General features: G+C 40.2%; 2 long non-coding RNA genes across 4 annotated transcripts; both read right to left on the reverse strand.

The window, feature by feature from the left end:
• Positions 1-275: 275 nt before the first annotated feature.
• Positions 276-8,831, reverse strand: LOC135333247 (uncharacterized). 3 transcript variants are annotated; one of them, XR_010393791.1, is made up of 7 exons: positions 8,703-8,831; positions 3,848-3,964; positions 3,428-3,700; positions 1,150-3,112; positions 809-1,013; positions 636-754; positions 276-577 (listed from the first exon to the last, which is right to left on the reverse strand). It is a non-coding gene; the product is annotated as an uncharacterized LOC135333247 (long non-coding RNA). The 3 variants fall into 3 exon arrangements; XR_010393795.1 differs by lacking the exon at positions 8,703-8,831 and adding an exon at positions 8,399-8,668; XR_010393790.1 differs by lacking the exon at positions 8,703-8,831 and having other exon boundaries at positions 3,848-4,149.
• LOC135332929 (uncharacterized) lies at positions 5,391-7,708 on the reverse strand. Its single transcript, XR_010393689.1, has 4 exons — positions 7,548-7,708; positions 7,181-7,343; positions 6,859-6,979; positions 5,391-5,635 (listed from the first exon to the last, which is right to left on the reverse strand). It is a non-coding gene; the product is annotated as an uncharacterized LOC135332929 (long non-coding RNA).
• Positions 8,832-14,126: the final 5,295 nt, after the last annotated feature.

A 14,126-nucleotide genomic window follows, 5' to 3' on the forward strand; every position in this document is an offset into this window, starting at 1 on the left:
ATTCATATCTTCCTCCTATGTTTTCCTATATATACATAGAAGATGTAAATTGTTGTGGGAATGCTCTAATAGCATCACTGGCTCAGCTCTCAAGCAATGTGGAATCACAGATAGAAGTCAAGAGAGAAACTGTTGTATCATGGTGGAATCACAATAGCAGTTTCCTTTTTTTTTTTTATAAAAGAGCAGATTCACAGAGGCTGACTTTGTTTTCAAATTGGGATTGTGGGTGGAGCTAAATCTACACATAGGGGAGGCGCTGCAATCAAAATAAATTTGGTAAAGGTCGACACAGTAACACTTAAAAGTGTCTTTTCATTTTCATTACACCAACCATTGTAAAATTAATGTTCAATAATGTTTGTATGTTCATTATCATAATTATTGTTCAGTTTGCAGTGCTCTTGCACACCAGAGAGAGAGAGAGAGAGTCCTCCCTCCATGCAGAGAGATAGTCCTCCCTCCATGCAGAGAGAGAGTCCTCCCTCCATGCAGTGTGACAGCCAGCACCGTCGCGAGTATGTGGCACTGCATCGCTGGCCCCCCACCCATCCGCCCATGGGACCATCTGGGATATCTGTAGCAAATGGTTGTGATATCTCAAATTGAATACAGTTAAGACAGCAATAACCAACCTAGAGGCTGTCCCAGTCCAGGTTATTAGAAGGTAGTCTGGCCACGAGACTAATTAGTTACATCCAGGTGGTTAGAATTTGCTATCCAATGGAGATTCTCATGTAAGAGTTGCTGTTGCCTACAGGGACAAAGCATCGTGTACATACATGTAGGGTATCATACACACACCCACCTAACATGAGGGTGTGGCCATCATGTGGGTGTGGCCACAGTTGTAGTAGGTGTGGTCTGACCACTCCCCCTCCAGAGAACCAGTAGATCGAGTTCATTTTTCATTTACAGTATGACAAACGAAAAGGAAATGAAAAATGATGGGGCGCCCCAAAAGTATGATTGTGATGAGTTATGTATGATGGTTCATTGCAGCAGCTATATAGCTGTGGGTACAAGGGAGAGGGGTTAGCAACATGCATCATATATACACAAAGGGACAATAAGAAGTTAGCAACTGCTGCCTCCTACAGATCAAGACACACAGCTATCTATAAGGAAGGACAGATTACATGCACTCACTCGTGGTTGAGGAGGAGGACATTGTTGCTTATTCCATCAGTGTTTGTGGGATTTGGTGATGTACATCAGTAGATATATGTTCCATGCTTGACTTCAGTATGTGACGTGGTGGATACTCCCTCCAGTGCAGTAGGTCCCCCGGAGCCAGAACCATGTAGTGTGAAGGGTAGGGTTAGGACACATACGTAGTACTACCTCATACATGGAATTACACTACACAAGGCTTGAACTGTATAATTATATATAAAAGCTTATAATTATTTAGAATTAATTATCAGACCACCACAACCGATACGTAGATGTCACCAGCAGTCCCTCTACTGTCAGATGTAATATGGAGTTTTTTCTCTATATAGAAATTCCGCCAGTTGTCATCCAGAGCTAGAACCATGTAGTGGGAGAAATAGATTATTAGGGGGTACATGCATGCATGGGGTTAGGTACTCATGTCATGTAACACACAAGGCTTGTTACTGTATAAGGCTCAAATAAGAATAATTGTCAGACCATAACCGATATAATTATGTAGATTCTTGATAGTGAAATGCCAGTGTGTCGAATAAAAACGAGTTCTTTCTAGAGATTCTGCCAGTTGGTCCCCAAGAGCCAGCTAGAACTCTATAATGCATGTATGACACCAGGGGTAGAGGTTAGGACACAGAGCACACACATGTACACAAGGCTTGCTACGTAACTAGCTGTGTATAAGGCTCAATATTATTTTAAACTTGTTAGACCACAACCGATATGTAGATTCTTGTTTGAAATGCTGTCGATCCAGTGTCGGATATAAACGAGTCTTTTATAGAAGTTCCGCCAGTTGTGTCATCCAGAGCTAGAACCATGTAGTGGGAGAAATAGATTATTAGAGGGTACATGCATGCATGGGGTTAGGTACTCATGTCATGTAACACACAAGGCTTGTTACTGTATAAGGCTCAAATAAGAATAATTATTATTTAGAATATAATTGTCAGACCACCACAAGCGACATGTAGATTCTTGATAGTGAAATGCCACAAGTAGTTCTTCCAGCGTGTCGAATAAACGAGTCTTTCTAGAAATTCTGCCGGTTGGTCCTCCAGAGCTAGAACCATGTAGTGGGAGAATTTGGTTAGAATAGGGTTATAGGAAGTATACTATAGGTACGTCTGAAGCACACAATACATGCAGCTGGTGAGTGGTTCTACAGGGATGCAAGGTTTGAAAGAGACAGACTATAGTAAAGCAGTTGGTTGTTGGGGTAGGACACATCAGTAGTAATCATACATGTACGAATATACACAAGGCTTGATAGAATGGTGTAAGGCTCAATATATTAATCGTTAGACCACAACCGATATATAGGTTCTCGATATGCTGCCAGTATCCAGTGTGTCGGACATAAAAGAGTCTTTTCTATACAAATTCCGCCAGTTGGTCCCCTCCAGAGCAAGAACCATGTAGTGTAAGAAATAGATTAGGACTCATCAATACAGTACCAGGAGTGCCTGATAGTACTCATACATGCTAATATACCAGGCTTGCTTGATAACTATCTAATGCCAAACTACAACCCATAATTATAATAATCATGTAGATTCTTGAAATGTCACCATCTGCAGTGCAGTGTGTCAGATCTGCCAGTTGGTCCCCCAGAGCAAGAACTATGCAGTGCGAGAAATAGATTATTAGGGGGTAGACATTAGTATAGACACGATTAAAGGCTTGATATACAGTACGTATAAGGCTCGTCATAACTATCAGACCACAACCAGTCTGTGCGTGAGTACCACCATCTGCAGTGTTGATAGCCAGTGTCAGTGTCAGTGATGTTAGTAGAAATGTTCCAGACTTGACTTCATAAGTAGTGGATAGACTTCAGTACTTCATATAGTTCAGATAGACTTCATTAGTTCACAATAGTTCAGTAGTGGATAGACTTGACTTCAATATTCCACCCAGTGGTCTCGTGTTGTCAGATCTGTAGAAATAAATCAGCATGTATTATTGAAAAGTTGCACAAGACAGCTCACACACACACACACACACACACACACACACACACACACACACACACACACACACACACACACACACACACACACACACACACACACACACACACACACACACACACACACACACACACACACACACACACACACACACACACACACACACACACACACACACACACACACACACACACACACACACACACACACACACACACACACACACACGTGCATGACTAGACACACGTGCATGGCTAGCTCACTGCGTAGCCAATTCTCACCATTTAATTAGTCAGTGCTCAAGAGCAGATACTGCCGTTTGTTGTGATATACTGCTGTCACAAAAATGAATAAAGATACTGACTACTGTGAGGGGCCCCTCTCTAACAGAATAATGTCTGATATAAATGAGATGACTGCTGAGTGCTTTTTGTTGTTGTTGATCGTTCGGTTTCGAATTTCGTGTTGTGATGAACACTATCTATTTGTGGCTGGGCGTATATAAGAATCGAATCGAATAAGAGCAATTATTGAGCTTTTGTGGACATTTGCAGCTGTGAGAACAAGACAACACGAGGGTTAGCAATAATACATGACCAAGCAACAGCTCTAAACTATTACTGTGTACTGTAAAACATTATTTGGTGACTCCTTGATCCTATAGCTAGCACAGACAGACACAGACACACACAGACACACACCTGCAAGGTTTAGAGGTGGAGTAGCACTTCTTGAGATGTAGAGACATGTTGAAGAGATCACTTCACTTATGTAGAGACTCAGAGATGATGGACAGTCACATTGATACTGCAAACTTGCTGCAAATGTGAGGTTCAGCTTCTGCTTCAGCATTTATATAAATTAGTGCGGATGCGCCATAGATGTATAGGGGTGTGGCTAAATTCTAGGGGAGGGGCTGCGAAGGTGCGCATCAAATAGAATTAGTAAACAAATCTGTTCGAAAACTGTTGGCCGGTGTCATAAAATTTTGGGCCCCCCGGCCTAGAATTTTAAAACTTTGGATCCCCGGGCCTAAAATGTTAACAGTTTAGGCCCCCCAGGGGGTCCAAACTGTTAACATTCTAGGCCCCCCTCTTCTCAGCTATCCTTTTCTGCACGATAGAACAAAGTCAAAGAGATAATTATTATAATATGGTAAGGTTAGCTCTATTAGTTGACAAAGCATCAAAGAGACGCATGCATGCAAAGACTCTGTATCAAAGTAGCAAAAATGTTTGCATTATTATTCTATCATGGAATTCAAAGTGAAGGAAGATTTACCTTTCAAGTTACTCATGCTTTACCTATAAGAGTTAAATGCTTTGATGCAGCTTGGATCTGCCTGTAAGACAATCAATGTTGTTGCATAGCTATCGCCATATTTGCAACTTCGTGCTTGCTTACTTTCTTAGTCAAATTTCAGGACAAAAAAATATAAAACACACAATTTCAGTGCAAAGACAACAATTCATATCTTCCTCCATGTTACATAGAAGATGTAAATTGTTGTGGGGATGCTCCAATAGCATCACTGGCTCAGCTCTCAAGTAATGTGGAATCACAGATAGAAGTCAAGAGAGAAACTGTTGTATCATGGTGGAATCACAATAGCAGTTTCCTTTCGGGACAAGGGTAATAATTATTGGAAAGTCCGGACCAATTCGGGACAGTTGGCACCTATGTGCTTCGTGCTGCATGAGGCCTGATTCATAGAATGACATGGTTCAGTGTGATGGCTGTGAGACCAGTGGTATACTACTGTACATGCATGAAACGTGTGTGTGTGTGAGGATCGAGAGCTGCATTCAGTAACTGGCACTGCATAAACTGTGAAGACCATAGAAGACTGTATTGGTGTATTTTGAGAATGCACTGTCACATAATGTTACCGCTGTTGCGCTGGGGGCCTAAAATGTTAAAATTCTAGGCCCGGGGGGGCCCAATCTCATGGGGCCTAAAATTTTATGACACCGGTACCGCCAAAATGTTAATAATATCCGCTGCTTAAGTATTGCAACACTCTTGCGACCGTATAGTTAACCGAATAGCCGCGGTTGACGCTTTGAAGCGTCAATACGTGAATAGCTGGTAGCCGCGGTTGACGCTTTGAAGCGTCAACCGCACATTACTCTACTCTTAATTAATTTGTGGTGAGCTACAACCTTCCAGAGCTCCACAGCTTTGCAAGGCTTCTCTCGAAGGTCAACAGAAGCCGTACTGAGTCCGATCACCATAGGTTAGCAATCAAAAATTTGCTGAAATTTTCATGTGAAATTTGTATTTCAATATCAATCTCAAAAGTGAACATACATTATAATAAATACAATTACAATTAATTCTATGGTACAACAATGACTAAGAGGCCTCTGTACACAGGGGATGAGGTACTCCTAGGTATCCTGGATAGTAGTCACAGTGAGTAGACCTTCTCAGACCCATATGATGGTGGTGGTTCCATGGCAGATAGCAGTGACGATAGTTTCACAGACCTGCATGAGGAAGAAGGAGTATTACCAACCAAGCAGACCACCTCTAGAATCAATTGTTCTTACACACAGTAGAACATAACCTCCTCAGAGACAAACACCAGCCAACAAGCCAGCCATAAAGAAATTGAATTTTAAATGTACCTTTGTTTGGGGTGGTGCCTAAAAGATCAAAAGATTATCATGCAATCAATACACACACTAAATTGAATAATAACATTCAGCCACATAATTATAATTGAATTGCTATAATAGACAGCAGACTAAAAATTAGGAATGTACAGGCACTAACTCACAAGCCAACAAACCTAAAAAAGTCTATTGAGAATGGCCATACACAAAGTACAGTACATCTCATACAAGGGTGCCAAATAATTATGAATCATGCAACCTTAGACATAATTATGTATAGGCTCCCACAAGCAAACTGACATGCAATGGAACTCATAGGCACATATAAAGCAATTGTGATCCTACAACAAACTGGGAGTTCATAAAAAGATTCAACTTTGGACACAGAAGAATTACAATGCATATCACAGGCAAACACACAAGCCAACTAATCACACAAGCCAACTAATGACAAATTATGACCTAATCCTAGCTGGGGAGCATAACACAACCAACAAGCCTATTATGTTGGGAAGAAAATGTCCTTACACAAGTAAACAGTACACTCATAAGCCCAACAGCCTTTGCTTTCCCCTGAAAAGGTCAGAACATTATTATGCAATCAACCTCTGTACAAGTCATGTACAGTGAGCCTAATAGTAGTGAGCCTAATTGATTAGTAGCCTAATTGAATTGTAACCTTGGAAGCAAGCAGAAACTTCACACAAGCCTAGGCACAAGAATTAACTTTTGGCAGCACTGATAATGTAAATTGTTAGCAACATAAAGTATCATGCCACAGGCACACACAGGGGGCACACACGCACGCACGGGCGGGCACGCACACACACACACACACACACACACACACACACGCACACACGCGGGCACCAATAGTGAGTACACATGCAGCTATTAACAGAATACATTGTGGATGAGACCAACAGATAGCTAAGCATAACACCTTTACATTGCAACACTGCTGAGCGTACATATTATAGGCTTCTGTATTTTAAACTCGGGCTTCAACACACTGCTGGTGCAAGTATAGTTTACAAGCTACGTAGGTAAGCGTATAGTATTATCAGCTAAAAACATACGCACACAAAGCTTACCTCTAAAGTAATCTCTCGCTCTGTCCTTGGCTGGTTGACTCTTCGACTGTTCAGATAGAACTACAAGGTAGCTTGAAGAGAACTGTTACTGTTACTAAGGGGTGCATCTTTCTTTGCCACACTGAAACAAATAAATTGAATATCAAACAATGTACACTACACTCTAAAAACAGGCTCTAAACTAACTCAGCTTCTACACCAGTATACTTTACACACTCATAAGCTATCTAGGCAAGTGCATAAGCATATTAAATCAGCTCAGAGGCTTCTGAAGGCTTATACTAGCTACATAATCCTTGCTATATACGCACACAAAGCTTACCTCTGAAGTGATCCCTTGCTCTGGCCCTTGGCTGGTTGACTGTTTCGTTGGAAACCAGGAGATCCTGACACAGTAACTACTGTAGACTACTTTAGTAAGAAGTTGAATAAAGAAAACTGTCACTGTTTCCAAGTTATGCATCTTTCTTTGCTAGAGGCAAATGCTGAAAAAGAGAAAATAATTTGAATATCAAACGTTGTCGACTACACTCTAAAAACAGGCTCTAAACTCACAAAGCTACTCTTCCAGTATATTTCACACACTCAGAGGCTATCTAGGTAGGTGGACAAGCATATTAAATCAGCTCAAAAGGCTTCTAAAGGCTGAACTAGGAAAATGATGATCGCTATACACACACAGAGCTTACTTGTGAAATGATCCTTCGCTGGGGCCTTGGCTGGTATACTCCTCCGTTCAAAACTTAGAGATCCTGGCAGAGTAGCTATTCTAGACTAGTTTGCAACAAAGTTGCCTGCAGAAAACTACTACTACTTCTTAGCTACGCATCTTTCTTTGCTAAGAGCTGATAATGAAAGTAATTTAAAATTAATTAGATTTTGGTTCCACGGTGGGCGGTACTACGTATGAAATCATAACCGCGGCTATTCGGTTAATGGACAAAATGTAAGCTTTAAAGCACCAGAAAACACATGGATAGGAGAATATAAAACCAGTTATGGTAGGTAGGATTTGAAGGATACCCTTGCTGGCATACATAGAAGGGATAATGATGAGACAACAGGCAGGCTTTAATCAATTACCTCAGTAGATAGCAAACACATTAAAATCGAGACAGCAATCAAAATCCATGGCGTATGCAATTGCCACGCCAATTTTTGTAACTTATTATCAATTGAAAACAACGTTGTCATGTATACTATGCATATCGTATAGTGGGTAATCATAACGGCGAGTAAAAATATTTGTTATTTTTGTGGGGAATCTTCATGGCCTACACGAAATTTTCACCTACGAAAACGTAGGTATGCTTATACAGTAACGCATACTATACTCGCGAAAATCACCATTTCCCATTCAGTGAAACGAATCTCACGAACATTTACCCACTATGATTATATGGTAGTAAGACTTTTGCTCAGAAGTAGAGATACAAAAACCTGTTCACATTTCTTAAGCTCAGATGGCACCAATGCAAAACTGTGAAAATACTTTCAATGTAAGTACAACCAGAAGTCTCGAGGTCAGCTGCGCGTTTACCTCCTCAAGAGAAGGCCACACACAGATTGAAGCCAGTACAAGAGCACTGACTTACACTTGTACCTCTGCTTCAGAGCAAAATGAGCAAAAATAAAATTGCTTCTCCTCCAAACACTTCAAGCTTTTTAAACTAGTCCGCCAATTCTTAATTTCATGAAAACATTCTCCCTTAGGTATTACAATAGAGATATAATAATACAGTCCTACACTTTGCCCACTTTATGTGTTACCTCATTGAAATCAATTTAGCATTATTATAAATTAGGTATGGGCAAAGTGTAGTATCTGTTGTAATTTGTTTCACCTTATAATTATCACGGAGCTCAGACAATGGAAGATACCAGACTTGAGTTTCATTCTGATTTCTGTCACAGATCTTGATCCTTTGATATCGTAGAAACGGAACTTGCACGCATGCAGCAGTAATTCAGTCTGCAGATGTGATGCATGTGTAGTCAGGGGGAATCAAAGTGATAAGAACACATGCATGTTCAATGCTGTTAACAAGGTGCAACAGAGAATTTCCTAACAGCAAAACCACAATAGATAATGATTTCTTAAGCCTAAACTTGCACCAAGCAAGAGTACTCAACAAAACAGCCCCTATAAAGGCCACCTCTGTATAATGACCAAAACATTGCTCCACAAATGTGTTCAGTGCAAGCATTCTTCATGCAGATAATCTTGTACAGCTAAGGTCCTAGACTTCATCACATAATTGTTCAATGGTTTAGGTATCCTGACAATCCCTTTATGGGTGTTACAAATGTTCACAGTGTTTATAATTCATGATTTACTGGTTTTCAGGTACACTTTTGGTTAGAGTAATAACTTTTGAAAAATTAATAGCTTAGCTTTCAAATTTCTGTAGTAAGTTTACAGATAAATGGGCTACATTTTGATACCAAGAACATCCTATATGCTTATTCCATTGCTGAGATAACACTGAAAAGCTACATAATTTACTATTTTCTACTGTTTTGATGACATCGCAGCTGCAAACCACAAACCAGTGATGCTTTAATCAACCACAAACGTAATTAAAAGTGGGCGGACAGTTATTGTACGCCCACTTACATTACATGTTAATTTGAGTGTCATTGATTTGTGGTTAGCAGCTTGTGATGTCATCAAAACAGTAGAAAATAGTAGAATATGTAGTTTTTCAGTGATATTCAACAATGGAATAAGCATAGAGGATGTTCTTGGTATCAAAATGTAGCCCATTTATTTGTAAACTTACCAGAGAACTTTTAACGCTAAGCTATAAAATTTTCAGAAGATATTACTCTAACCAAAAGTGTACCTAAAAACCGGTAAATGATGAATTATAGACACTGTGAGCATATGTAAGACCCATAAAGGGATGGTCAGGATACCTAAACCATTAATCTATTGTGTGATAAAAGTCCAAGACCTTAGCTGTTTAAGGTTAGTGTTTTATTACTCTAACCGGTTACCCACTATAACAATTTGCTGTTGTTCTATTAATCACCACAAACCCACCACCTTATGTTTCAATGGAAACATTTTTGATACGTTGTAGTTCAGTCATTCATCTACACACGGGTATCAACACCATTTCTTAGAAATGCTCCAATCAAAAGATATTTACATTTAAGTACAACTACTCACACATTTGTGGTAATCTACTCTCTAGACTAAATGAACTGTACATACTATAAGCTTTTCAACACTGCTATCACAGGTTTGGTTTGGCCCTAACGATATACTACATGGTACTCTTCTTTTGCAAGTGAAAGTCTGCAATCCACTGTGTGTATGGATGTGATGACTGAGAGGTGTAATGACTAGGACAGAATAGGTGTGGCTTAGTAGATTAGATGATAGATTAGGCATGGGTTCGATTCCCTTGGGGGACTTTTCTTACATTTTTTTAATAATTTCTCTAATACTACATACTTCCTCTCAAGTCATAGAATCAAGTTGGGGCATCGCCCGCTTTCACGGAAACCAGGCAACAACATTAATTTTTTTGTAGAAGTGGCCAAAATAGTTCAACTAACACTAAAAGTATTTTGATCATATCTAACAATCTAATAGTGGTTTTGCTGTGGCATGCACTCTGTTGCAAGTCACTGTATACATTTCCCACTCTGCACAAAACCCACAAGTGTGTGACTGAGGCAAAACAGTTGGTAAACCACAGACATAAGACACTGCCTACTTCTCACAACATGAGTAACAACTGTAGCTAGAGAATAAAGGACTGCAAGCCTCTCTGTACCAGCTATCCTCTCTGTACCAGCAATTCAAGCCTCTCTGCACCAGATACCCTTGATATTGTAAGCAATTCCTATACTAGGTTTGTGAGCTACTACTACTAGTCACACAGACTGAATGTCTGGAGCTATAAGAGAGAAACTGTCTCCTCAGCGTCGGGGCAAGGTACTTTAGATAGTTCTATATAGTTTTTTTACATGTATACTGGAAAATACCCTCTAGACCTACTTTGAGTGTAACCAGTAATATATTCCCCATACATGCACCCAGCAATACTATGTTCACCTGATGGGATGTTGTGGGGGGGGGGGGGGGCTGCATGGGGTAACTGGATTAAGACTCTCATGCAGGGGGGTGGAGTCTTGTACACCCTTGCAGCTGGAAGGCCTGGGAGAGAAAAAAAGGATGAAATGTGAAGACATCTGCAGAACAACAATTAACGTTGTTAGCATGCATGATTGCTGAATACACTGTATATAGTTTATACAATTAATTTTAATTATACTGAATATAAATGTTTCCTCACTAGTGTAGCGCCTCCATGATTATGCAGCCAGTCAGTGACATCAATCTCGCTCGCTGGTTTGTGTTGTCACTAAGAGTTGAGACATCTGCAAAACAGCAAAACAGGCAATAATTGTTAGCTGGTTGCAGAATACAGACTGCAGAATTATTAATGCACAGAATAATATTATTGTGACAATGACCTAACAGCAAAACTCATGCTTGCGCTTACTAGTTATACATATATACAACTATAGGATTTTATTATACACAGCAATCCACTTACCATCAGTTGCTTGGGTGGTTGGAAAGACACTATTTTCCTCTGGTGAGTTTCTTCATCCTCCACGAGGAGGTTGCGCAATCAGTAGATCTACGCATGTGCAGAAATAGTGAGCCCCACCCCCCTTCTTGTTTTTGCACACATGGACTGTTTCCCATGTTTAATATAGCTATGGCAGCTAGCTGTGGGCCTCAAGGATCCCACTTCTGTACAAGCCAACTCCTGGAAGGAGGAGTAGGTATAATGTTTGCATTCCCAAGTTTATGTTCATTTTTTATTCTGGTTCTCAATAACATTGCTGCTGAATTATTAGCAAGAGCGGGTGCATGTGATACACAACTGTTACAAGACTAATAGTTGATGGTTTCAAATGTTCAAGACTATGGACTTCAGAGAACTGATCTCTCGTTCCCTCGTGACATCCCAGCAGCTGGCTATCTTGTTAACTGCGACTTCTCTTTAGTTTACCTGAGAGAGAGAGAGAGAGAGAGAGAGAGGTTATCATGCAAACAATGTAGGAGGAGGGTCTAATGTGTATAATAATCAATTTTCAGTTAATAAAGGTATTGACTAAATATTGACCAGGTGCATGTTTCCTTTACCATTCAATCAATGGGTATCCCAACTCTTTGAAATCGGATGTTCGTAGTACAACCTAAAATTTAGCTATAAAATTCTGAAAAGTACATGCACCCATTTATACTGAATAATTATATAGCCCAAGCTATGGACAATTTGGGCCTGACCGATCTAAAAACACCATTATTGGACGTTCCAAACAAATATACTGTGTTTGGTCCTGCTTGGTCTAAATACAGTTACCATAAGACCTCAATTTAATTAAAGTGACACTTTTAAATTGGAGGTAGGTACACCTAGTACCAAGAATAGAGAGAGTATCGAACGTAGGCATACTGTGTATCGAAAGTAGATGTCATCACCCACACTTGGATTGTCAAATTTCCCCGTATGTCCCGAGGGGGGGGGGGTAGTGGGGCAACACCAGAGGAGGTCTGACATGCGTGCACGAATCACTATATAGTTCAGTGCATTGTGGTCACGTGATATGTCCAGGCCAAATGCACTAGCACTTGTAGTGATTCCTGCACGCATGTCGGACCTCCCCGACCTCTGGGGCAACACATTGATGATAGGTGCACTACAACAAAGGGAGCTAGAGAGCTAGTCTATAGATAGAGTATCTGGGTCCACTCAATAAGACATGACACTACTCACCCTAGCATTGTCCAGCTCCCTCTGCAGACTAGCCACCATATCCACCAGCAGCAGCACTTAGTCAGGATGCCTTGAGACAGTCACTCTCTGGCTAGCTCTCTCTCTTCACTGCTTGTAGCCTTGTGTGCATGGAGCCATCTCTGTTAGAAACTGGGATCTATATACTGAGCTATATATACTGTTTCAATGCTGCCTAGCTGTGAAGCTCTTAGTCTAGTCAGAGTCCAGTCTACGGTAGCTATACAGTCGAATGGCCAAGGCAAAATTTACCTCACGAACCGGAAGTACTTCCTGTTGTCTATCTGGATCTGCGGTTTCAAGCTCAATTTCTGCACTAACTTTAGCTCAGTGTAACTTTTTATTCCTTGCATGTATACAATATATATTTGCATCTTCTTTATTGTTATTGCATCCTCTTCATAACAATATGTATATCACAATTTTAACACAGAGTCTTGCTTTACAACGAGAGCTTTTTGTGCAGCCACCAAATCTTGCGGTTTTGACCTACCTGCACATTAGCCGATGTAAAAAACGGTTCCGCACTCCCTCCCAGCTCCAAAGTTTGCATATCAATAGTTTAAAGGCTGATGCCGAATATTTCCAAAAAACTGGACTGTTCTACTGGATATTCATTACGGTAGAGCATGTCAAAGTGGGCGTACTTCACACACCAACCACATGGTGTTACTAGTTGAGCCACTTGTCTGAGTTCTGGCAAGGTATAAAGACAATGCACATACATCAACAAACTTATATCATCTATTCTACAACACACTAAATTAATAGAATGATCATGAAATTGCTAGAAGAAAGTTACGTCATGTAAGTTCAGCAGTACATTCAGGCCGATATGCACCGATTGTGCAAACAATGCATGCATGTGCTCTCTCTGTGTAAGAAAACTAGAGAGACCTCTCCAAATTTTTCCACCCCAAATCCTGGAAGTGCTGCAGCAACTCCAAGCTGCTGAGTCGTTTCTCGATATACAACCTGAAAACTATAGTTGCTTGCTTTGTAGGAAGAATGTTATATATAGCGTCTCACCTATAGATGCATGGAGAAAGAATAAGGTATTGTCAAACTGTTATAATTCATTGTACAATATTTATTCAAATTACAGCACCACAAAATTAGTAGCTATGATTTTCTAGTGGCTCATAATTTGCACAAAATAGAATTCTAGTTTTTTGGTGCTTACTAATAGTCTAAGAGTGGCGCTTAACGTCAAGTAATGGAAGCTGTTCACTGTATAACCACCTTGATTTCAGGCCGCGTTTTTAAGCGCCAGTAATACAAGCACCCATTCTGGAATTGTATTACAGCACTCAATCGCAATTATTATTTGAACTAGGCACTTCTATTTAGGGTGGTGCTGTATTAAAATTAGCACAATTTCCTCCAATTTATGCTACTCTTTTTTAATGGTATACTATAATTAAAACAGTCGATCATTACTAC

This window comes from Halichondria panicea, chromosome 1, assembly GCF_963675165.1.
Source record: "Halichondria panicea chromosome 1, odHalPani1.1, whole genome shotgun sequence".
NCBI lineage: Eukaryota > Metazoa > Porifera > Demospongiae > Suberitida > Halichondriidae > Halichondria > Halichondria panicea.